Source organism: Neoarius graeffei, chromosome 4 (genome assembly GCF_027579695.1).
Source record: "Neoarius graeffei isolate fNeoGra1 chromosome 4, fNeoGra1.pri, whole genome shotgun sequence".
In the NCBI taxonomy this organism is placed as follows: Eukaryota; Metazoa; Chordata; class Actinopteri; order Siluriformes; family Ariidae; genus Neoarius; species Neoarius graeffei.
In genome coordinates, this window is record NC_083572.1 from 40771869 (window position 1) to 40797617 (window position 25749).

Genomic DNA, 25749 nt, shown 5'->3' on the forward strand with positions numbered 1-25749 from the left:
TAAGCAGGGGGACACATATGGCACTGCAGGATTTGAGTCAGTTTGGTCCCAGCTCTCTGCAGGTCATTCACTAGGTCCCCACCGTGTGGTTCTGGGATTTTTGCTCACTGTTCTTGTGATCATTTTGACCCCACAGGGTGAGATCTTGCGTGGAGCCCCAGATCGAGGGAGATTACCAGTGGTCTTGTATGTCTTCCATTTTCTAATAATTGCTCCCACAGTTGATTTCTTCACACCAAGCTGCTTACCTATTGCAGATTCAGTCTTCCCAGCCTGGTGCAGGTCTACAATTTTGTTTCTGGTGTCCTTTGACAGCTCTTTGGTCTTGGCCATAGTGGAGATTGCAGTGTGACTGTTTGAGGTTGTGGACAGGCGTCTTACGAGTTCAAACAGGTGCCATTAATACAGGTAACGAGTGGAGGACAGAGGAGCCTCTTAAAGAAGTAGTTACAGGTCTGTGAGAGCCAGAAATCTTGCTTGTTTGTCGGTGACCAAATACTTATTTTACCAAGGAATTTACCAATTAATTCATTAAAAATCCTACAAATGTGATTTCCTGGATTCTTTCCCCCCATTCTGTCTCTCATAGTTGAGGTATACCTATGATGAAAATTACAGGCCTCTCTCATCTTTTTAAGTGGGAGAACTTGCACAATTGGTGGCTGACTAAATACTTTTTTGCCCCACTGTATACCCTGAACTTAAACGAACTAAAACAAGGCCCAAGGCCAAATTTAAAAAGAGGGGTTCTAGAGGAGGTGTACGGGAGAGAGTAAGGAGATGAACAGATTTTAAACAAAACCAGGAAAATCATAAATGATCTTTCCCCACCCGCTCCACTGTGAATTCGAGCTTCTACCCTCTGGGAGGTATTTTAGGCTACGTTCACACTGCAGGCTGAAGTGACTCAAATCCGATCTTTTCGCCCATATGTGACCTGTATCCGATCTTTTATTGACAATATGAACGACACAGATCCGATTTTTTCAAATCCGACCCAGGCCGTTTGGATATGTGGTCCTAATTCCGATTCCTATCCGCTCTTTTCATATGCGACTTCAGTCTGAACCGCCAGGTCGCATTCATCCGACTTACACGTCATCAACAAGCCACAAACGTCACTATTCTGCGCTGAAGTAGGCGGCGGGTCTCTCAAAAAAAGTTACAACAACATGGCGCATAATCACGGGCGCAGATGGGGGGGGACGGGTGGGATTCGTCCCACCCAGATTTAAATTCACTTCGTTCGGTCCCCCCCACTTATAGGGAGGAAAAAACGTCTATGCTGTCTTTCTTTGCATAAGGCAAACCTCACGGAAAAATCAAAAGACTAATTACCATTCGGTTTATTGAGGTGCACGGCAGTGTATACACAGTTGCAACAACTTGCATAAAACAAAACAAAGACTGATATTCGGTTGGTTGAGCTGCGCAGACTGCACAGGTTGCGAGCTCGAGCTTGGTTGCTATGGTAACCCACAACAAGTTTGACAGGCATATCGGGGTTGGGGTTGGTTTGCTGGCAGCTTTGTTCCCCCCCCCCCAGTTCAAAAAACGTATCTGCGCCCCTGCGCATGACGTCAATGCGAGGGACGCTTCGGGCTGTGAAGGTTCTGAATCTTCTCAATGGAAGGACGCAGAGGTTAGGGAGCTGATTTCCATTTGGGGGGATACAGCTATTCAAGCTAGATTGGATGGGTCATACTGCAACCGGGCGGTTTTACTTCCGTAAACACTGGCCATGCTCACTGCGTGTGACATCGTCGTATCCTGCAATGCGCATGCGGAACACTTTTAGGTCGCTTTTCGTTCATACTGAGGATCACATACAAGTCGCATATATTTGTTAATGTGAACGACCTCACAAAAAAATCGGATTTCACAAAAAAATCGGAATTGAGCATTAAGCCTTGCAGTGTGAACGTAGCGTTAGAGTGCCCAACGCTAATAAGAACATCTTTAAAAACTCCTTCGTCCCAAAAGGAATAAGGGTGATAAATAATACAGGGATTCTTACTTAATTCACCCCAGTCCTTTTTATTGGTTTGATTACTTATTTATTATTATATATGATATTTATTATTTTTCAGCCATTTCATTCTTTTAAACACTCTTTTTAGTGCTAATGTATTTTTTTAATAACTTAGTTTTCTCTTCTTCTGTTTTTACAAAATGTAGTACTTGAATGCTTGATTTGTGTATTGTGATTTTAATGTTTAATTGTTTAAATGTTTGTGGTGAAACTGAAGACAAATTTCCACATTGTGGACAATAAAAGTATTCGTATCAAACATCTGAGACAGCCTACTTCAAGCTGTGAGGCTTTGTCTCGTAGTGTTAAGACAGTTTTCCAACTCCATCTGGTGGCTGTTCAGTCATCCACTGAAGCAGGAAAGACACTTGCACATAATAAGGGCCATAGATGTGCATTATTTCACATCCCTGCACTACTACTTCAAGTGAGGGAGATCACACTGTTCAGCCACATTCATGGTGTGGTATATTACAATGGCTGCTCCCCTTCACTCTTAACCATGTGCTACATCTGTGACAGGAGTTAAGTGTGCAAAGCATGTGGCATCATGAGAACACATCTGGACACCACAGCAGTACTCCTCTACACCCTGGCCATCTGGCAGTTAAAAAGCAGTACATGATACTTTCTGCCACAGGTTTTCACTTTGCATTGTCTCAGCCTTGAACCTTTAAGGTCCAGCTCATCAGCATATGTGGCATTGTGTAAAACGTGTCTCAAATATATAGGGCCATGGACTTTAATCTTAATACTGGTACATCACTGTACACATTTTCATTCATGAAGAACTTGTACGGCAAACACTCCACATAATCAAAGACTAGGACAGAGGAGTTTATGCTTTCCAGTTTCTCTGTACAATGACGAGCTGTTTTTTTTTTTTTTATAAGAGAGGCAGAGAAAATAACTTTTATTGTGGCTATAACAAGCAGAATAACACTTCAGATTGTCCTGTTGTCCAAAAATGATGCACTTCATGGCACATCACACCACCCGTATTTTCTCTCAACTACATGGTCTAGTTAAAGTGCATATCACGGGTAAATTCAGGAGCGAGATCAATGTAAGTCTCCTATTTTATATTAAACTTCGGTCAAATATCTGTCGCATTTTGCGCAATTTTTTTACCTTGCGCAATACCAGAAAAATTCAGTTGAAATCAAGCCATTTGAGGCGAATTGGTCCGCCTCTGAAAAAACTTGGCATTTGGATTTCCCGGGAAACATTGATTTTCGTGACGTCGCGTGCGGGACGCCTCCTTCTGAATCCTACGTCAGCACTGGTTTGTTTATGAGAAAACGACCTGGTGGTTTTCTGTACATTTCTTCAACGTTATCGCGTAATGATTAAAATGGTTAACAGATGTATCGTAGGAGGGTGTAGCAACACCAATCTTGATGGGATTAGTACTCATCGTTTCCCAAAAGACCAGACGAGAGAGAAATGGGAGCGCTTCGTGTGAGGCACCCGGAAAAACTGGCTACAGACTACAGCATTATTTGCGGGGCTCACTTCATAAAGCCCGACGACTTTGAGAACTATTTGCAGTGGGAAATGGGCTTCGCGAGGCAACTCGATCTGAAGAAAGACGCAGTTCCATCCAGCGCTCAGGTGACAATTCCATATTTCAATGCAAAAATCGCTAGCTGCTAAACTTGGTCTACACAGGCTGTGCACTGAAACCGTGCAAAGCTCACGCAGCCTGCTGGCGCTTCCGCAGGTGACGTCACGAATCTGGCTCCAGACTCTCTTGGGATTTTTCCAGACGTGTTTTGTTATTTTATTTTTTTCTGCTGTAGACAGATGGCCTAATGCAAAATTACCCTTCTGGATGAGTGTGTAAAGGGACATACTTTCATAAAAAAAAAAAAAAAACATCACGAAATTGGTCCAGGATATGCACTTTAAGGGTGAACTGAAGGCAAATTTATCATCAAAATTCTCTCTCTCATTTTATTAAATATAGGAACGCATTTTTGATCGCTATTTTGTCGCTGCTATAGCAAGTTATGAGTGTTTGAAATATTCTATGTAATAGATCAGTCCATATTTCAAAGCAACGGCCGTAAACGAGACTCGTTGAGACCTGTGCGAGACATCGTAGAACGTACAGCGGAAATCAAAGCGACCAACATCTGCCAACGTTGTCAAAAGACGCACGCGCCCTCTTTCGAATGCTGACATAATCGAGCTGGAAGTTTTGTTTGTTTTCATAGCAATCAGGAAAGTTTGAAAAAAAGTAGGCAGTAATTATCATTTACACTCATTTTTGTGCGATATTTTGTTTGTTTTCAAAATGGCGGCACTGACTAGGCCGGTCACTATAACAAATTTTGTTGGACGATACCCGTATATTGTCTGAGAAATTATTGCGATAAACGATATTATTGTTGATGTCTTTTCAAGACAATTTTATGCCACTAGAAAAATAATAAAGATGATGCAAATACACACTTTCAAAGAACAGTAAACTTTAATTAAGTCAACTTATTCAATTCAACAGTGGAACATAAAAAATATATATATATATATATATATATATATATATATACACACACACACACACATACATACACACACAGTGGTGCTTGAAAGTTTGTGAACCCTTTAGAATTTTCTATATTTCTGCATAAATATGACCCAAAAAATCATCAGATTTTCACACAAGTCCTAAAAGTAGATAAAGAGAACCCAGTTAAACAAATGAGACAAAAATATTATACTTGGTCATTTATTTATTGAGGAAAATGATCCAATATTACATATCTGTGAGTGGCAAAAGTATGTGAACCTCTAGGATTAGCAGTTAATTTGAAGGTGAAATTAGAGTCAGGTGTTTTCAATCAATGGGATGACAATCAGGTGTGAGTGGGCACCCTGTTTTATTTAAAGAACAGGGATCTATCAAGGTCTGATCTTCACAACACATGTTTGTGGAAGTGTATCATGGTACGAACAAAGGAGATTTCTGAGGACCTCAGAAAAAGCGTTGTTGATGCTCATCAGGCTGGAAAAGGTTACAAAACTATCTCTAAAGAGTTTGGACTCCACCAATCCACAGTCAGACAGATTGTGTACAAATGGAGGAAATTCAAGACCATTGTTACCCTCCTCAGGAGTGGTCGACCAACAAAGATCACTTCAAGAGCAAGGCGTGTAATAGTCGGCAAGGTCACAAAGGACCCCAGGGTAACTTCTAAGCAACTGAAGGCCTCTATCACATTAGCCAATGTTAATGTTCATGAGTCCACCATCAGGAGAACACTGAACAACAATGGTGTGCATGGCAGGGTTGCAAGGAGAAACCCACTGCTCTCCAAAAAACTTGCTACTTGTCTGTAGTTTGCTAAAGATCATGTGGACAAGCCAGAAGGCTATTGGAAAAATGTTTTGTGGACGGATGAGACCAAAATAGAACATTTTGGTTTAAATGAGAAGCGTTAAGTTTGGAGAAAGGAAAACACTGCATTCCAGCATAAGAACCTTATCCCATCTGTGAAACATGGTGGTGGTAGTATCATGGTTTGGGCCTGTTTTGCTGCATCTGGGCCAGGACGGCTTGCCATCATTGATGGAGCAATGAATTCTGAATTATACCAGCAAATTCTAAAGGAAAATGTCAGGACATCTGTCCATGACCTGAATCTCAAGAGAAGGTGGGTCATGCAGCAAGACAACGACCCTAAGCACACAAGTCGTTCTACCAAAGAATGGTTAAAGAAGAATAAAGTTAATGTTCTGGCATGGCCAAGTCAAAGTCCTGACCTTAATCCAATCAAAATGTTGTGGAAGGACCTGAAGTGAGCAGTTCATGTGAGGAAACCCACCAACATCCCAGAGTTGAAGCTGTTCTGTACGGGGGAATGGGCTAAAATTCCTCCAAGCCGGTGTGCAGGACTGATCAACAGTTACCAGAAATGTTTAGTTGCAGTTATTGCTGCACAAGGGGCTCACACCAGATACTGAAAGCAAAGGTTCACATACTTTTGCCACGCACAGATATGTAATATTGGATCATTTTCCTCAATAAATAAATGACCAAGTATAATATTTTTGTCTCATTTGTTTAACTGGGTTCTCTTTATCTTTTAGGACTTGTGTGAAAATCTGATGTTGTTTTAGGTCATATTTTTGCAGAAATATAGAAAATTCTAAAGGGTTCACAAACTTTCAAGCACCACTGTGTGTGTGTGTGTATATATATATATATATATATATATATATATATATATATATATATATATATATAAAACTTAAAGAAATAAAACAATCAAACAAAACCACTCACAACAAAATCTATGGCTCTTAAAAATTGCACTTAAGTAAATATTAACTTGGCACAGAGTAATAAAGATATTCTTCACAGGCAACATTCTGCCAATCCAGTTTCTCAAAAGATTAGTACCCAGATAAACAAAGTCCAAAGTAACAACGTATTCCCAGCTGTCATTTGGATAAAAGTAATAACAATTAGAACGAGATAACATGTAGGCAAAGGTGTAGGTTTGGTATAAACATTGGTGGGGACAAAAACCCTATGCCAACCCCCAGTGGCGCCAACTTCAGGTCAGCATTAGAGGGTCACAATATTTTGCTCCGTTGTGTTCCACCAAAAGAGTATCCATCATCTCTCCAAAGTCCAGACTTTTAAAATTTGAAGTTCAGAACTGTAGTAATTCATTAATAATAATAATAATAATAATAATAATAATAAGCAATTCATTTGATTAAAGGTCATAGGCAAGGGTTGGAGGTGAAACGTAGAATATCAACTTTATTGTCTAGAAGAACGACCCAAAAAGAGAATTCAATCTTCTTAGTGTCTAATTTGCACTCTAAAATTGAATAAAATGGTTAAAATATACTGTTTTGCCCAATTTCCGAAGGTTTGTTTACATCTCACTTACGCACACTTTCACCACCGTCGTCGTGATGTCATTCAAGGCAAACAGACTGGAAGCAGTTCTGTGTTCACCTGCGAACCGAGCACACATGTACGGACTTTGGTCGTGAGAGGTTGTGTAAAATGTCTGAAAGCGATAGCGATTTTGAAGTAGGAACTCTCCAAATTGAATATCGAGAGGTGAAACCATACATGTATGAACCTATGGCCGTTGCGAAGCAATCGCTGAATGTGGCTCACTGGTTTGACCGTGCAGCCTCAGAATCGGACAGCGACTCGGCCAACTCTGATCGCGGTGACCCCGGACCTCAACAAGACTCGCGCCCAAACGATTTATCCTGGTAGTTATGATAAATTCTTATTTCGTCGTAATACTAAATAAGAGCCCTTTTGAAGAATAATTAAACCGCCCTCCCTAGTGGATATAGGTAACGATTACTTGACAGTGCGCCGGTAGGCCACATTAGCCTGCCATCCGCGGCATTATACTATTTATAGCCGACTCTGAGCGAGGAAATATCCCTTTGTCTCATTTCCACAATGATTGTACAGGATCCCTCAGGATTCTTGACTTGTCAATTGCAAGCAAAAGTAAAAATGTTTACCTCCAATCTTCTCCTTTTTGCTTGAGCATTGCTGCTCCGTTTCTTCTTTGACTGCTTGATTTTGTTTCACGCACACAATCCACTCTCTCCGCCTCGTCTCCTCTTCCGGAAAAAAACAACCCTCTGGCTTCACGCGCACAACCCACTCTATCCGCCTCGTCTCCTCTTTCAGAAAAAGCCAATCCACTCGCTCCACCTCTTCTTTTTTGGAAAAAGCCAATCCACTCTCTCTGCCTCTTCTCCTCTTCCAGAAAAAGCCAATCCACTCTCTCTGCCTCTTCTCCTTTTTTGGAAAAAGCCAACCCACTCACTCCGTCTCTTCTCCTTTTTCAGAAAAAGCCAATCCACTCTCTCTGCCTCTTCTCCTCTCTCGGAAAAAGGTAAAAACTTCTTCCTGAACCGGTCCCGTTGTTACAGTTCACTGCACAACAATAAGGCATGGGTTTTTTTGGGGGGGAAATTCCCGAACGCACGTCTGCACTCAAGCCGAACGGCAATGAAAATACACGGAAGTGGACTCAACTCAAGCAGTTTGTTTGTCTTAAATGACGTCACGCGACGAGTGGTCACGAAAATAGACGAACAGAAATTCGCCACGATCTGCGCTATTACTTATTAACAATACTTCTTGGGACCGTAAGAAAATTACAGAGGGTTTTTTAACATCTAAAGTTTCAAATGTGCATAAAATTAAAACCGTTGCCTATGAGCTTTAATTGCAAATCTTGCATGTGATCATTACTGTAACTCATTCTACCAATTTGCAAATGTGTTTCACAAGCGAATAACGCATTGACTGTCGGGAGGATGTATGTTCCTTTCCCTCATAAATGGAAGTAAAACACAAACACTGCGTTCCATGAGGCTGGCAGGGGGAGTGGGCTATCTTCTGTGTGATCTTTCACTCGTTTTAGAATGCTAGTTTAAGCTGACGTGTGATTGATCTAACGGTAAAACAGGACAAGGCCTTTAGAACTTTGACACGTTGAAAGGTTACAATTTTACTTGGCAACAGAATGTATCTGAATTCTAATTGGTTGTTATATTATTGCCCTTTTGTTGTCTTCTTGAGCCCAGAGCAGAGAAGGGAGGAAGAGGAGGGAGGGACAGGGTTCTACAGAGAAAAGTTTTTAGCCTACAGCTTTCAAATGAACCCCCTCAAAAACCAATCAGTTCAGCGTATGTATGTACTTGCTATGTGACATTTTCAAAAGAAAGAGAGGCGGGAGTAACCAAAAATTTCTGATCAAGAAGGTGGAGGCTGTTTTGCTTATTACGTGAAAATGTTTTATTTGATTAAAAGGTATCTGGGCCACGAACAATGTCCACATCACCATCGGGTTGTTGTTTGCATGTGTCATGTTACACGAACTTGGTCAGGGCTCTGCAGGTCTTAACTGAAGCGCTTCAAATTCAGGGTTAGCGGGCTGCTAAAGTTTGCAGGCACTTCACAAGCAAGACTCGGTGCAATATTAGCCAACGTTAGCACAATTTGATATGATTTAATAATGTCTTTGTGACCTTAATGAACACCAGTTGTTGCCGGTATCAAGTCGAATTGTTATTTACGCACCACACAAACTTAAACAGTCATATTCGTATGTGGTCGTTGTCGTTTTTACACACTGAATACGAACTGTTGTTAACGGATTAATTTTACGAGCTAATCTAATGTTACATTCCTCAAGGACCGTTTGCTAGCTTGCTAGCTAGCAGCCGGTCACTGCACTGCAACCGCACTTGCTAATTGACATGGCAGCCAGACTTGCTTGCTGTTTTCGTGACCACACCCCCAGAGCGAATATTCATGAGCGAATTTTGTGTGGTGTTTCACCCAGTGGAAACCTACAGTAACCCTTTGTGTACCGTGGACGGAGCGGGATTTATTTTCTTCAATCAGAAATATTAATAGGGACACATCCATACTGTCCATACCTAATTCTACGCCTATGGTCTGTACAACGGAGCAACGTGTTGTCTTTTCCCCATTCAGTGGATACTCTGGCTGGATAACTGTTGCATGCTGGGAAGCCCCACCTCTGACAGAGAGTCGCGTGAGACCACGGAAAACAGCGCGGTGTTTTATTCAGTCAATGGGTCAAACTAATACTCTGGCGACTTCCCTATGTAGATGTACAGCGCGTAAATGCCAAAATCGCGGTAAAAAAAATTAACGAGTTCATTTTCATTTACCATATGATAAGTCGGTATATCGAATATTGCGACAGGCCTAGCACTGACACCTGGCTAACACATCATGTTTCGAAGTCTCGCAGAAGTCTCGTGAAGATAGCGCGGATAAGTGACACCTGCCGTGGACCAAACAAACTAAATTCAACACAGCTAAAAACCGAATAGGCTGATAAGTATCATATTTAATTGCAATTAGTTGCCGATACGAGTCACAATATAAGGTTACTAAAACCGAAAACGTAATTGAATAACACGTTAATTAAGAAATAAAGCAAGTTTAAAAATGACTTCAGTTCTCCTTTAAGAGTTACTCCACGAAACAGAGTTTTGTTTTTTTGCAAATTCGATAAGTTAAAAAAAAAAAACTTTATACAAAATGTCCGACAAAATCATTTTCGCTTTGGCGGACTTCATAAAAACCTATCGATGGCTGCACAAATTGACTTTAGTGGGTTTTGTTTTTTCGTAGAAAGTGCCGTCTTGCTGTCGTGCCGAGGAATAGAATAGCTTTAGACACTGATTTAATTCATAGACATTTCAGTTCTGTAATTTTCAAACTTTTGAACCAGTCTAAAAAAAAAATTCAACAAATTTTCATGTTTAAAGATGCAGAACGTAAACAAGCCGGCGAAATGACAGTAGCGATTTGTGAAAAATGCGATAATAATTCTTGGAAAAAAAAAAAAAAGATACGTTCTTACCATCAAATACTTTTATTCTATATTTTGTTGCGCTCTTTTTTTTTTTGCATTTTTTGGGTTGTGTTTTCAAGTAGAGTTTTTATTTCATCCTCGGTTGGTTCAGTGACACGCGCCGCCATTTTGTTTTTCTCTACTCACGGTATATGAGCTGATAGCCTAGTAGTAGAGTAGCCAATCAGAGCGCGTGATTACTCATATCCAGTGAATGTGGATAGAATAACGTACGTTTTTCTTTACTTATCACAGTGTACTGCTTTACAAGTACAAACACATGTAGACGACTGGACTAATCTTCCTGAAGCACTTAAATTAACAATTTCGTTTCAAAAATGTTCTTGTTATCTTTGCGGTTTTCTTACTATATTACCTCCCCAACAGTTTGTAGACTGATAGTATTCATCTGTGACCTAGTGAACCAAAATCAGGATGCATTTATTGATACAGACTTTCGGCTGTGTGTAGGCATAAAATGACAATCTGTTGTCACCATGTAACAATAACCCTTAGATATAGGAGCAAATTCCATAATGAATATGATAACATAAGGCAATTGAATTGTATTGACAGACATTTATGCAAATGTCACACAGCTCGAACACCAAGGCTTTGCATGGATTGTGAAATTACAGCACAATTTTACCTCTCCTAACCGTGGTGAGATTGCCTGGATGCCCTTGTGTGTGCACTATGCATGCCAAGATATATCATTTAACCCTCAGGGGTTGGAGGATATTTTTTGGCACTAATGATTTTGGCATGCTTTGATTTTGTTGTCTATTTCAACAAATCCTAGCAGTATTTTCAAAGTCATATGACTTTTTTTGTATTCAGCACAAGTTCAGCTACAATACTAGTGCATCTCAAAAAATTAGAATACCATGAAAAAGTTTCTTTTTTTCATAATTTAATTCAAAAAGGTAAGCTTTCATATATTCTATATTCATTACATGTAAAGTGATATATTTAAAGCCTTTTTTGTTTTAATTTTGATGATTATGGCTTATAGCTCATGAAAATCAGAAATCCAGTATCTCAAATTATTAGAATATTCCCAAAGATCAATCAACAAAAGGATTTACAATACAGAAATGTCCAACTTCTGAAAAGTATATTCATTTATACACTCAATACTTGGTTGGGGCTCCTTTACCATGAATTACTGTATCAATGCAGTGTGGCATGGAGGTGATCAGTCTGTGGCACTGCTGAGGTGTTACTGAAGCCCAGCTTGCTTTGATAGTGGCCTTCAGCGTATCTGTATTTTTGGGTCGGGTGTTTCTCATCTTCCTCTTGACAATACCCCATAGATTCTCTATGGGGTTCAGGTCAGGCAAGTTGGCTGGCCATTCAAACACAGTAATATCATGGTCAGCAAACCATTTGGTAGTAGTCTTGGCACTGTGGGTAGGTGCCAAGTCCTGCTGGAAAAGGAAATCAGCATCTCCAAAAAGCTCGTCAGCAGATGGAAGCGTGAAGTGCTCTAAAATCTCCTGGTAGATGGCTGTGTTGACTTTGGACTTGATAAAATACAGTGGACCAACACGAGCAGATGGCATGGCACCCCAAATCATCACAGATTGTGGAAACTTCACACTGGGCTTCAAACACCTTGGATTCTGTGCCTCTCCACTCTTCCTCCAGACTCTAGAACCGTGATTTCCAAATTAAATGCAAAATGTACTTTCATCTGAAAAGAGGACTTTGGACCACTGAGCAACAGTACATTTCTTTCTCTCCTTAGCCCAGATAAGACACTTCTGACATTGTCTCTGGCTCAGGAGTAGCTTGATATTAGGAATGCGAAAGTTGTATCCCCTTTCTTGAAGATGTCTGTTCGTGATGGGTCTTGATACACTGACACCAGCCTCAGTCCACTCCTTGTGAAGCTCTCCCAAGTTCTTGAATCAACTTTTCTTGACAATCCTCTCAAGACTGCGGCCATCCCTGTTGCTTGTGCACCTTTTCCAGCCACCCTTTTCAGCAATGACCTTTTGTGGCTTACCCTCCTTGTGGAGGGCATCAGTGATCATCTTCTGGACAACAGTCAAGTCAGCAGTCTTCCCCTAATTGTGGTTGTGTGTACTGAACTAGACCGAGAGATACACTGTGTTCATACTGTTTTACTCAAACTTGAAATGAAATATTCTAATATTTTGAGATTTTTTTTTGTACTGTATGCCATACTGATTAAAATTAAAATAGAAAAATGCTTGAAACATTTTAGTTTATGTGTAATGAGTCTATAATATATAACATTTTCATTTTCTTAAATAACTGATGGAAAATATTGAACTTTTTCACAATATTCTAATTTTTTGAGATGCACTAGTAATATCTCTGTAGTATGTATCTCATGATTGTACTTAAATACCAGAAAAATGAAGATGTTGTAAAAAGCAGTTTTCGAACTCTGTTGGAATGTGTGAAAAAACATGACCTTACCCATTGTGATGAACCATTTAGATCACTTGAGGTGATTCTTTTCAGTCTTAGGAATGTATCGAGCACAAAAACTTAAATCTGCTCCATTGATTTGGACAATTAACTGGCCATCAAAAAATGTACGTCCAATTGTTTTGGGATAAAAGGTTGGCAGTGGGAGGGGTATTCAAGGAGAAGTGTAAAAAATTCCATTCCATTCAATGAGAAAAGAGTGAAAATATCTCCCACTTAGGGCTGGGCGATTTTACGATTACGATGTTATTCACGATATAAAATCTCTACGATTAGAAATTAGACACGTACGATATGCCTACGATAAGCCTACGCCTTCAATAAAATTACTTCATCCGAAGTTTTGACAGACACGCGAATAGCCAATCATAACTAAACAGTACCGCACGTAACCAATCAGTTGGAAGAGAGCCACGTCAAGTTAGGTTGCGTGCACACACACACGTGTAGCAGCAACGCACAGCATGGCTGTGGTGAAGTTTGCAGGAGCGCGGCATTTCTCCAACAAAGCGTGAAACAAAGCGATTATAACAGGGTTCCCGCGGGGTTTTAAAAGGTAGTAAAAGGTAGTTAATTAAAATAGGCTAAATTATGGCCAGTAAAAAGTAGTAAAAGGTAGTAAACGTAATCTGACGTGGTAGTAAATTTTTTTGACCCCCATCCAACTGGGCCTATGTGTTTTCTAATTCGTTTAATTAACCTGCATGCCATAATATCCATAAATTACTACATTTGGGCGAATTTATTTTTATGTATCGAGGAGGACCGCAGTGAGGAGTTGGTGGCGCATGCGCATTGAATTCCAATAACGGTCGAATCCAGTATAAATTTATACCAGAGATTGTTTAGTACGAGACTGACTTTGTTTATACGGCTCTAGTCGAATCTATCTGTTAACCCGACTGGCGACATCTGCACAAGAATTAAACAATGGGGAAATGCAAATTTTCAGACCTCTGGCTGGAGGAACCTGATTTTAAAGACTGGCTAAAGGCGGTAGATGGCAATCGGCGAGAGGGGTTCATTGAAAAGTTGATCGAGGCACATGTAATGCGTTGTGTGCGCGCGCGCGCCTGGTGCGTTGTGTGTGCGCGCGCGCGCGCCTGGTGCGTTGTGTGTGCGCGCGCCTGGTGCGTTGTGTGTGCGCGCGCGCGCCTGGTGCGTTGTGTGTGCGCGCGCGCGCCTGGTGCGTTGTGCGCGCCATTTGAGGCATCCAAAATGTGATGAGCAAATCTGTTGAACTGTTCAAATGATTAAGATTAACCCTCTAAAACACTGATCTCTGGGAGGAAGGTGTTGACTCTGCCCACGGGCCTTCACGACTACAGGACTGGTGCAAATGACTATCTTAAGCAAACTTGGCAATGTGTTGAGAGACTGCCAAAATAGGGCTTGGGTTATGTGTGTTTTGTATCTTTAGGGTGTGTCTCTTGTCTTTGTCATGTGTGTGTGCGCTGTGTGTGTGTGGGTTCGTGTTTGCCATTTGACCTGATCTAAATGTAATGAGTTGATGTACCTAAGCACATAAGATTTTTTGTGCAAATCTGTTCACCTGTTCAAAAGATTATTCCACAAACAAAAGGTTGGCCATCTTGAAAGTGTTGGCCGACAAAATGTAATCAGATCTTGTACCTAATGTGAAGTGTTGACACACAAGGTTTAGTGCAAATCTGTGTACCCGTTAAGAGGTTATGGGCCACAGTTTCACAGTTCAATAAAATTATAACTTGTATGTGGAAGTTTGTTTTCTTTTATGCAAATATGCATTACTCCATGTGTAGCCCTAGCAATGGGAGGTTCTATTATGCGTCCAAAGGGAAAGAGTTACACTACCGGTACGTTCAGATTTTCTTTCTATCTTGTCTCATCAATCCAACTCTTTGGGTAGAGTTGTCACTAACTTATATGTAGCATATTCACTTGGACTAACACATACTACACTCAAAGATTACCTTGTTAAATTGTGAGAAAATGTCCAAAATCCAAATTGTCGCTGTGGTAGTAAAAAAAATTGTGAAGGTAGTAAAAAGGTAGTAAATTCAACATAAAATATCTGTAGGAACCCTGTATAAAAATGAGCGAGAAGCCGACTGACCGGAGTTCTGAACAGGAAAGTCAGAGCACTGCCCTGGAGGACATCGTTGAAAAGAAGGGCCAGAGATCTTCGGTTGTGTGGAGGTATTTTGGATATTTAAAATCGGACATACAACAAAGTGTTACACAAAACAAACACACTGACGTACAGGATTGCACTTTTTTTCTCCTTGCAGCATAAGGTTTACACGTCAATATGTCTTTTATGTTTATTTGAAAGCTGCTAGAATTTGCACAAATGATTAACAATGGTATATAGTTTTTATTTTTCAGTTTCAATTTATTCATTTGAACAAAAAGAACAAAAGAATGTGCATCCAGTTTGTTTTGGTTCTGTGAAACTTGAAGGCTTGTTAAGCTATTTTTGTTAATTAGGAAGGAACTACTAATTTGTAATGTTCATATTTTGAGCAGAAAATTAAAGAAAATACAAAAATGGTGATTTGATTTATATCGTGATATATATCGTTATCGAAAATTTTGAAAAAATATATCGTGATATAATTTTCTCTCATATCGCCCAGCCCTACTCCCACTGCTAACTCTTAATCCCATCAGGTCAAGTGATCAAAACGGTTCGTCACAATGGGCAAGGTCATGTTTTTTCCACACATTCCAACAATTCTAAAACTGCTTTTTACAACCCCGATTCCAAAAAAAGTTGGGACAAAGTACAAATTGTAAATAAAAATGGAATGCAATGATATGGAAGTTTCAAAATTCCATATTTTATTCAGAATAGAATATAGATGACATATCAAATGTTTAAACTGAGAAAATGTATCATTTAAAGAGAAAAATTAGGTGATTTTAAATTTCATGACAACAACACATCTCAAAAAAGTTGGGACAAGGCCATGTTTACCACTGTGAGACATCCCCTTTTCTCTTTACAACAGTCTGTAAACGTCTGGGGACTGAGGAGACAAGTTGCTCAAGTTTAGGGATAGGAATGTTAACCCATTCTTGTCTAATGTAGGATTCTAGTTGCTCAATTGTCTTAGGTCTTTTTTGTCGTATCTTCCGTTTTATGATGCACCAAATGTTTTCTATGGGTGAAAGATCTGGACTGCAGGCTGGCCAGTTCAGTACCCGGACCCTTCTTCTACGCAGCCATGATGCTGTAATTGATGCAGTATGTGGTTTGGCATTGTCATGTTGGAAAATGCAAGGTCTTCCCTGAAAGAGACGTCGTCTGGATGGGAGCATATGTTGCTCTAGAACCCGGATATACCTTTCAGCATTGATGGTGTCTTTCCAGATGTGTAAGCTGCCCATGCCACACGCACTAATGCAACCCCATACCATCAGAGATGCAGGCTTCTGAACTGAGTGCTGATAACAACTTGGGTTGTCCTTCTCCTCTTTAGTCCGAATGACACGGCGTCCCTGATTTCCATAAAGAACTTCAAATTTTGATTCGTCTGACCACAGAACAGTTTTCCACTTTGCCACAGTCCATTTTAAATGAGCCTTGGCCCAGAGAAGACGTCTGCGCTTCTGGATCATGTTTAGATACAGCTTCTTCTTTGAACTATAGAGTTTTAGCTGGCAACGGCAGATGGCACGGTGAATTGTGTTCACAGATAATGTTCTCTGGAAATATTCCTGAGCCCATTTTGTGATTTCCAATACAGAAGCATGCCTGTATGTGATGCAGTGCCCTCTATGAGGGCCTGAAGATCACGGGCACCCAGTATGGTTTTCCTAGTCTGGCTAACGCGACTTCAAAGCTCTGCGAGCATTTGGTCTGGCAAAGATATTAAGCCCAACCGTTTCCCAAAGCGCGTGGTTGACCCGCCTCCCTGAAATGCCTCAGTTTGCTACTGGTCGAAGCCAGAAAAGGCTGTGACGAAGCTTAAACCAATCACATCACTCTTTCCTCTGACGTATGTGACGCGACGGAAACTGCTTGAGTAACAGGAAGAAGATAAATACCTCCAGGGCTGCTCTTTGCTCCATTTTCAATGAGAACTTCCCGTTGAATGCTTTCAATACAGCATCTACCGCTGTGTCAAAGGCTTGCCGCTGCTCCATGTTCGTAATGTTTCTAGTGAATGAAGCGCTTCCGGCATAGATTCTGTAAACAATTTATGACTTCCGGTCGCAGTTCTACTACGTCACTGCCTTGAACACGCCTCTACCCAGGGCTGTTGGAGATGCTCAAAGTTGATTGGCTCCCAATTTTTCAGGAGCTTGGAAGAGCTGGAGATAGCTTGCCTTGCCAGACTAAGCTCGCAACAGGCCCTCGTGTTGCGTCACACTTAGGATGGGCGGGCCCAGGCTATGGTTTTCCAGCCTTGACCCTTACACACAGATTCTTCCAGATTCTCTGAATCTTTTGATGATATTATGCACTGTAGATGATGATATGTTCAAACTCTTTGCAATTTTACACTGTCGAACTCCTTTCTGATATTGCTCCACTATTTGTCGGTGCAGAATTAGGGGGATTGGTGATCCTCTTCCCATCTTTACTTCTGAGAGTCGCTGCCACTCCAAGATGCTCTTTTATACCCAGTCATGTTAATGACCTATTGCCAATTGACCTAATGAGTTGCAATTTGGTCCTCCAGCTGTTCCTTTTTTGTACCTTTAACGTTCCGTGCCCTCATCGAAGGACGCGTCAATTGAGCACTGTGACAGCTGCGTCACGGAATCCGCGACAAACGAAGACCAGATGTCTTGCTCTGATGAAGGCACCGAGTGTTCAGTGGAAAAGCAAAATGAGAAAAAGGCCGAGTTCCAGGAAAAGTTCAAGGTTTTTTTTTTTTAAGCGCGCTTACATTTTTTGCATGGTTTCAAACTTTCTGATTTGGGTTGGATTCCAACTTTACAATGTTTACTTTTTTAGTTTCCTTTTAAAGAAAATTTTGCTCTGGAATTTTTTTTTTTCATTTTGAACAACTAACTCTACCTTATTCTAGTATAAAAAAAAACAAGATTTCTCTGGTGAATGTTTAATACTTTAAGTTTGATTCATTTGAATTTGAATTATAAATTTCAATTTGAATCATGAGGAATTAATATTGTGTAATTTGAATTATGAGGTATTAGAATTTGAATTAAGTGTTGTTTGTGACAAAGTTTTATTTTCTTTTTCAATGCTGACAATTTGTTACAATTTCCCTCTCAGATAGCCTCAGAATGTCCCATTGTCGCCTCAGTTTTTCAAAGGCTTCGCACGGCGGAAGGGGGGGACCCCCGCCATGGTGAGCGCCCTCATACTAAATTTTTCTCGAAAACCCCCCAATACTACAGAGATATTACTGTAACTGAGCTTGTGTCGAATACACAAAAAAATAAAGTCATATGACTGAAAATACTGCTTAGATTTGTGGAAATTGACAACATCAGGGCATACCAAAATCATTAAAGTGCCAAAAAAAAAAAAAAAAAAGATTCTTTTCAGTGTTAATGTTTTACTCTCTGTGGTGGTATTTGACTATTCAGTGTGTCTTGAAATGAATCATTGTATTATTTTACTCAGTTCAGAGCCACAACCAACTCTGTTTCTCTGTTACACAATTACTCTAATTTTGCTCCCACTCCAAATTTTACTCTCTAAACTCAAAGTAGAGTAAAATTAACTATTTTTGTGGAAAATACTTTTAACTCTGGAAAAAATTCTGGAAAAAAGTCTTTTCTTCTCGCCTTCTGTTACTGTAATCAGTCTTTCACATTTCATTTGTACACTCACGTCCACCAATGCCGCTTTTCCACTACCAACGCGGCTGAGTCGGGCTGAGCGGGGCTGTTGGAGTTGCATTTCGACTACAACCGCGCTGAACCGTGCTGGCTGGAAGTGGGTGGACACATTGGGTGGAGTTAGCGAAAGTGGGTGGACGTCACGTGATGTCGTTAGGCGGCGCAAACAGTGACATCAGTGACCTTTTAAGCGGTAGTCTCACGACCTGGATAGTAAACAATAAACATGGAGGACATGGAGTCATTAGTGTTGCTGGTCTTGGTGCTGTGGCTTGTTGTCACCGACAACGCCAACAGATACTGGCAAGAGCGTATAGATGAGGCGAGGCGCATAAGGCTTCAGAAATTCTCATAATTCGTAATTGTTTTTCTTCCGGGTTTACGGTGTTTACAGATCCCAGCGTGCTCGCGGGGCGTGTGTGGGCATGTGAGGACACTCCTCCTCACCAATCAGTGCACAGGGGAGTGTCTCCTCACGCCCCTAGCCCCACTCGGCTCGGTTTGGCTCGCTTCGGCCCCACTCCAAAACCGTGCGAGTTTTGGGTGCTGAGTAGGGCTGAAGCGAGCTGAGTCGTGCTGCTCTAAGGTAGTCGAAACGCGAGCCGTGTCGGGCTGAAGTGAGCTGAAAAAGGGTAGTGGAAAAGGGCCACAATTTTTCTCTCCCGTTTCAAATTTGTATCCCACAATGCCTTGCGCGAACGGGGAAAGCCCACCACATGATGCATAACATCTCATCTCATTATCTCTAGCCGCTTTATCCTTCTACAGGGTCGCCGGCAAGCTGGAGCCTATCCCAGCTGACTACGGGCGAAAGGCGGGGTACACCCTGGACAAGTCGCCAGGTCATCACAGGGCTGACACATAGACACAGACAACCATTCACACTCACATTCACACCTACGGTCAATTTAGAGTCACCAGTTAACCTAACCTGCATGTCTTTGGACTGTGGGGGAAACCGGAGCACCCGGAGGAAACCCACGCGGACACGGGGAGAACATGCAAACTCCGCACAGAAAGGCCCTCGCCGGCCACGGGGCTCGAACCCAGGACCTTCTTGCTGTGAGGCGACAGCGCTAACCACTACACCACCGTGCCGCCCGATGCATAACATAGTATCTTGAATTGGGTCATGGTGAAGCAGAAAAAAAAAAACAGCGGAGAATTTAGGGCCACATGGCACTAAATTTATTAATTGTTCTTTTTTTTTAAAAAAACTAATAAAATTGGAAGCCTGTGATTCGAAGTCAGTAGTAGTCAGATTGTGGGGGAAACCGGAGCACCCGGAGGAAACCCACACAGACACGGGGAGAACATGCAAACAACACACAGAAAGGCCCTCGCTGGCTGCGAACCCAGAACCTTCTCGCTGTGAGGCGACAGCGCTAACCACTACACCACCGTGCCATCCAGAAAGGCAGTCTAGCTTTAATACACTTCATGATGGACGCCATTTCTCTTTACTTAGTTGAGGGGTTCTTGACCTAATACGGATTACTACAGTTGTGGAATAGGGCTATTTACTGTATTTTTATTATTTACCATTTACTGTTTGATCTCAAACGCAATAGGAAGGCAAGAAACTCCACTAATTAGCTTTTGACAAGGCACATCTGTTGACTGAAAAGCAGAGAGAGAGAGAGAGAGAGAGAGAGAGAGAGAGAACTGTGCTGGGAAGGTCATATTCAGCATTGGAGAACGCAAGATTCAAAAACACATCTAGGGTTACAGAGAGCATGACTGACAGCGCAGCTAGCCAACAGCAGACTGGGGAAAAGCCCCCTGCATCGGGGAAAAGCCCCCTGCATCAGACACGCCCCTTTGTGAGTCACACCAGTAACGGCTTAGGGACATTTAATTTTGTTAATCTAATGAACAGCTCTAAGATTTTATGTGCTGCTACGAGTCTGAATGGATCCAACACTGCCATTATTATTTCAATGATTAAACTATTAAACATTTGTAAAAGTACAATCAGTTGTAAATGAAAGCTGAACGCAAATATTTACTGGTGGCAATGCTTCTTACTTCCACCAATTTTGTTGGAGGAGGTTATGTTTTCGCCTCTGTTTATTTGACTCTTCCCAGTGTAATTCAAAAAGTAGTAAACGGATTTTGATGAAATTTGGAGGAAAGGTGAGCCATGGGCCAAGGAACAGTTTATTCAATTTGGATGCAAATCCGGATATGTACGCAGATCCAGGATCCAAGTATGTCTGCAGATCCAGGATTTGTGTGTCTGTTCTCAGCGTAACTCAAAAAGTAGAAAACAGATTTTGATGAAATTTGGAGGAAAGGTGAGCCATGGGACAAGGAACAATTTATTCAATTTGGATGCAAATCCGGATATGTACGCGGATCCAGGATCCAAGTATGTCTGCGGATACAGGTTTTGTGTGTCTGTTCTCAGCATAACTCAAAAAGTAGTGAACGGATTTTGATGAAATTTGGAGGAAAGGTGAGCCATGGGACAAGGAACAATTTATTCAATTTGGATGCAAATTCAGATATGTATGCAGATCCAGGATCCAAGTATGTCTACGGATACAAGTTTTGTGCATCTGTTCTCAGCGTAACTCAAAAAGTAGTGAACGGATTTTGATGAAATTCAGAGAAAAGGTATGGGCCAAGAAACAATTGATTAAATTTGGATGCACATCCGGATATGTTTGCGGATCCAGGATCCAAGTATGTCTGCAGATCCAGGATTTGTGTGTCTGTTCTCAGCGTAACTCAAAAAGTAGTGAACGGATTTTGATGAAATTTGGAGGAAAGGTGAGCCATGGGACAAGGAACAATTTATTCAATTTAGATGCAAATCCGGATATACATGCGGATCCAGGATCCAAGTATGTCTGCAGATCCAGGATTTGTGTGTCAGTTTCCAACGTAACTCAAAAAGTAGTGAACAGATTTTGATGAAATTCGGAGGAAAGGTATGGGCCAAGAAACAATTGATTAAATTTGGATGCACTTCCGGATATGTTTGCGGATCCAGGATTTGTGTGTCTGTTCTCAGCATAACTCAAAGTAGTGAACGGATTTTGATGAAATTTGGAGGAAAGGTGAGCCATGGGACAAGGAACAATTTATTCAATTTGTATGCAAATCCGGATATGCATGCGGATCCAGGATTTGTAAGTCAGTTTCCAACGTAACTTAAAAAGTAGTGAACGGATTTTGATGAAATTCAGAGGAAAGGTTGGGCCAAGAAACCATTGATTAAATTTGGATGCACATCCGGATATGGATGCGGATCCAGGATCCAAGTATGTTTGTTCCCAGCGTAACTCAAAAAGTAGTGAACGGATTTTGATGAAATTTGGAGGAAAGGTGAGCCATGGGCCAAGGAACAATTTATTCAATTTAGATGCAAATCCGGATATGCACGCGGCTCCAGGATCCACGTATGTTTGTTCCCAGCGTAACTCAAAAAGTAGTGAACGGATTTTGATGAAATTTGGAGGAAAGGTGAGTCATGGGCCAAGGAACAATTTATTCAGTTTAGATGCAAATCCGCATATGCACGCGGATCCAGGATCCAAGTATGTCTGCAAATCCAGGTTGTGTTTGTCTGTTCTGAACGTAACTCAAAAAGTAGTGAACGGATTTTGATGAAATTTGGTGTCCAGCTTTAGTATTATCAAGTAATTAGGGCCCGAGCCCTATGGGCGAAGGCCCTATTGTTCTTGTAAGAGTTCACTATTATTATTCTTCCGTCTTCTTCTTCTTCTTCTTCCGTCTTCTTCTTCTTCTTTATTTTTCTCCGCTGTTGGGCCATTTTCGGGGCACTTGCCATGGGCGAAAACGCACGAAATTTGGCACCAGTTCCGAGAATTGCCACCGCTACTCAGAACCAGAAGCCCAAACTTGGCCGGGGCTCAGGGCCTCCATAGCGCCCCCTAAGTCGTTGTGATTTTGGCCTCCCGCATTAAGGTGCCTGGTTGCCATATAGTTTGTAGTAGTGGCATGCAATTTGGTACGCATATGTATCTCACTAAGCCGGACAAAAATGTAATGCCAATGCATTAGCCACGCCCAACAGGAAGTGAGGTAATCTCACTTTTGTGCGAAATGCATGGCCACGAAGACGGCGCAACTCCTCCTAGACCGTTCATAGGAATGTCACCAAAATTGATACACATCGTCTACAGACATGGCTGACAAAAGTTACTAAATACGTTTCACGTAGGATTAACCGTTCAGAAGTTATACGTCAATCAATTTTCGATGCAAAATTTTACATGCTTAAAAATTCATAACAAATCTTCTAATTGCTCAAAACTGCTCATACTTCACACGCAAATCACTCATTGGGCTTCTGACATGTTACCCAATTTCTGTGATATTTCGCCACTGGGGGCGCTATTTTTGGGCAAAAATTCCAATCTTTCCTCAATTTTGGTCAAACTTCACGGCCACCCTCTTACTACCTCCCATGTCATGTATACCACGTTTTGGAAATTTTCGTCCATGGGGGGCGCTGTTTTTGGCCGACGCAATTGCTCCAAAACGGGTTTTTGGTAAATAATTCCATAATGCTTTTCCTTCACACCACTACCTTGTGATAGTACGTCCCTGTTGTAGACACTTCTTTTTCCAACTCATAATCGCTCATGTACAGCATAGCGCCACCTACTGACATGGGAAAAACCAAAAAATTTATTCTTCAAAAATCTATATCTCATCTTCTATTTACTCAATTGTCATCAAACTTCATACGCAAACTCTTCATAGCTCACCTGACGTCTACGCCAAATTTTGTGCACTTTCACCCCTGGGGGTGCTGGTTATGGCAAAAATGATATTGCAGCTTCTGATTTGTCAAACTTGCCAAGCAAACTCTTTACAAGACCCTGATTGGGGCGCTTGCCATGGTCGACAACGCACGAAATTTGGCTCCTTTTTCTTAGACTGCCACCGCTACTGAGAACCAGAAGCCCAGATCCAGGCGGGCCTCAGGGCCTCTATAGCGCCCCCTAACTCGTTGTGATTTTGGCCTCCCGCATTAAGGTGCCTGGTTGCCATGTAGTTTGTAGTAGTGGCATGCCATTTGGTACGCATATGTATCTCTCTAAGCCGGACAAAAATGTAATGCCAATGCATTAGCCACGCCCAACATGAAGTGAGGTAATTTCACTTTTGTGCGAAATGCATGGCCACGAAGATGGCGCAACTCCTCCTAGACCGTTCATAGGAATGTCACCAAAATTGATACACATCATCTACAGACATGGCTGACAAAAGTTACTAAATAGGTTTCACGTACCATAAACCGTTCAGAAGTTATACGCCAATCAATTGTCAATGCAACATTTTACATGCTTAAAAATTCATAACAAATCTTCTACTTGCTCAAAACTGCTCATACTTCACACGCAGATCACTCATTGGGCTTCTGACATGTTACCCACTTTCTGTGATATTTCGCCACTGGGGGCGCTATTTTTGGGCAAAAATTCCAGTCTTTCCTCAAATTTGGTCAAACTTCACGGCCACCCTCTTCCTACCTCCCATGTCATGTATACCACATTTTGGGAATTTTCGTCCATGGGGGCCGCTGTTTTTGGCCGACGCAATTGCTCCAAAACGGGTTTTTGGTAAATAATTCCATAATGCTTTTCCTTCACACCACTACCTTGTGATAGTACGTTGCTGTTGTGGACACTTATTTTTCCAACTCATAATCGCTCATGTACAGCATAGCGCCACCTACTGACATGGGAAAAAACAAAAATTTTATTCTTCAAAAATCTATATCTCATCTTCTCTTTACTCAATTGTCATCAAACTTCATACGCAAACTCTTCATAGCTCACCTGACATGTTCGCCTAATTTTGTGCACTTTCGCCCCTGGGGTGCTGGTTATGGCAAAAATGATATTGCAGCTTCTGATTTGTCAAACTTGGCAAGCAAACTCTTTACAAGACCCTTATTAGGGCGCTATTATTATTAGGGCCCGAGCACCGTACAGTGCGAGACCCTATCGTTGCCATGTGTCCAATTCTGTTCTTTGTCGCCATTGTGGGTGTAATGTCTCTTGCCGAAGAAGCTGTGGAAGGTTTTTCGCGGGGACGCATGCCCCCGCCCCCCTTGGCCGCTGGCGCGAGGGCCCGTCGAGGCCGCTTGCGGCTTTAATTTAATTTTGATGTTGATAACAGAGGTATGAAGTCTAACCAGTGCCCTCCTAACTTCTTCTGTATCGAAAACGCATCGTATTGTAACAGTATCCAGTCTGAATCGGTGTATCGTCCCAGCATTAATAACCTGCAGCAGAGTGCAACCCCTGATCACTGCTCGATCTACTGCTGGCTTTTCTGATCCGTAATGACATGACGCTACAGGTTTTCCATGCACATGGCCTGTCACAGCTGTGCTCAAGTGATGCTGGAACAATCAAGCACTCTCCTGTTTATCACACAGTGAGCTCGAAACAAACAATCATCTCGGACGGCTAGCCAGCCATAACTATCAATAAAATCGGAATAATCAATAAAATAATCAATCAAAGCATATATATTATAGCAAGCTAGCATTTTCTTCAGCATCATGCATGGAAAAGTCAGTCGGGGTCAATGCCCGAACTGATCATCAGCTTTTCAGTGGCTATTCAACTCTTGCCAGACCGGTTAGGGATCAGATCCCTTGCGGGTCCAGGGACTCGAACCGGCAACCTTTTAGTCCCAAAGCTGTGTCTTTAATCCATAAACAGCACCATGCTTTTCCTACCTTGCTGATTATCCCGACCTCAGACGAACACATGGCCCACTTCCTGTTTTACACCGCGTCAATAGAGCTACCGTAATACCTGACATTTTAAAAAGAACGCATTTAAAAAGAACAGCGAGCCGTCAAAAGTTTGGAAACGCCCTCTAATTCAGTAGTTTTCATTATTTTAAAATGTTCTGAATTGTAGATTAATACTAAAGTCATCGACATTATGAAGAAATATATATGGAATTATTTGGTAAACAAAAAAAAGTGTTAATCAAACCAGAATATGTTTTATATTTTAGATTCTTCAAAGTAAGCACCTTTTGCTTAGATGAAGCTTT

At 41.5% G+C, this 25749-nt stretch overlaps 1 protein-coding gene across 2 annotated transcripts in view; it reads right to left on the minus strand.

Annotated features, from left to right (window-relative positions):
- The window catches only part of shq1 (SHQ1, H/ACA ribonucleoprotein assembly factor), a 184408-nt gene extending 158922 nt beyond the window's left edge, over positions 1 to 25486 (minus strand). For both annotated transcript variants that reach the window (XM_060919254.1, XM_060919253.1), the window contains exon 1: positions 25424 to 25486. The gene's annotated coding sequence lies outside the window, so the exon portion shown is untranslated. The remainder of the gene's footprint in view (positions 1 to 25423) is intronic.
- Positions 25487 to 25749: the final 263 nt, after the last annotated feature.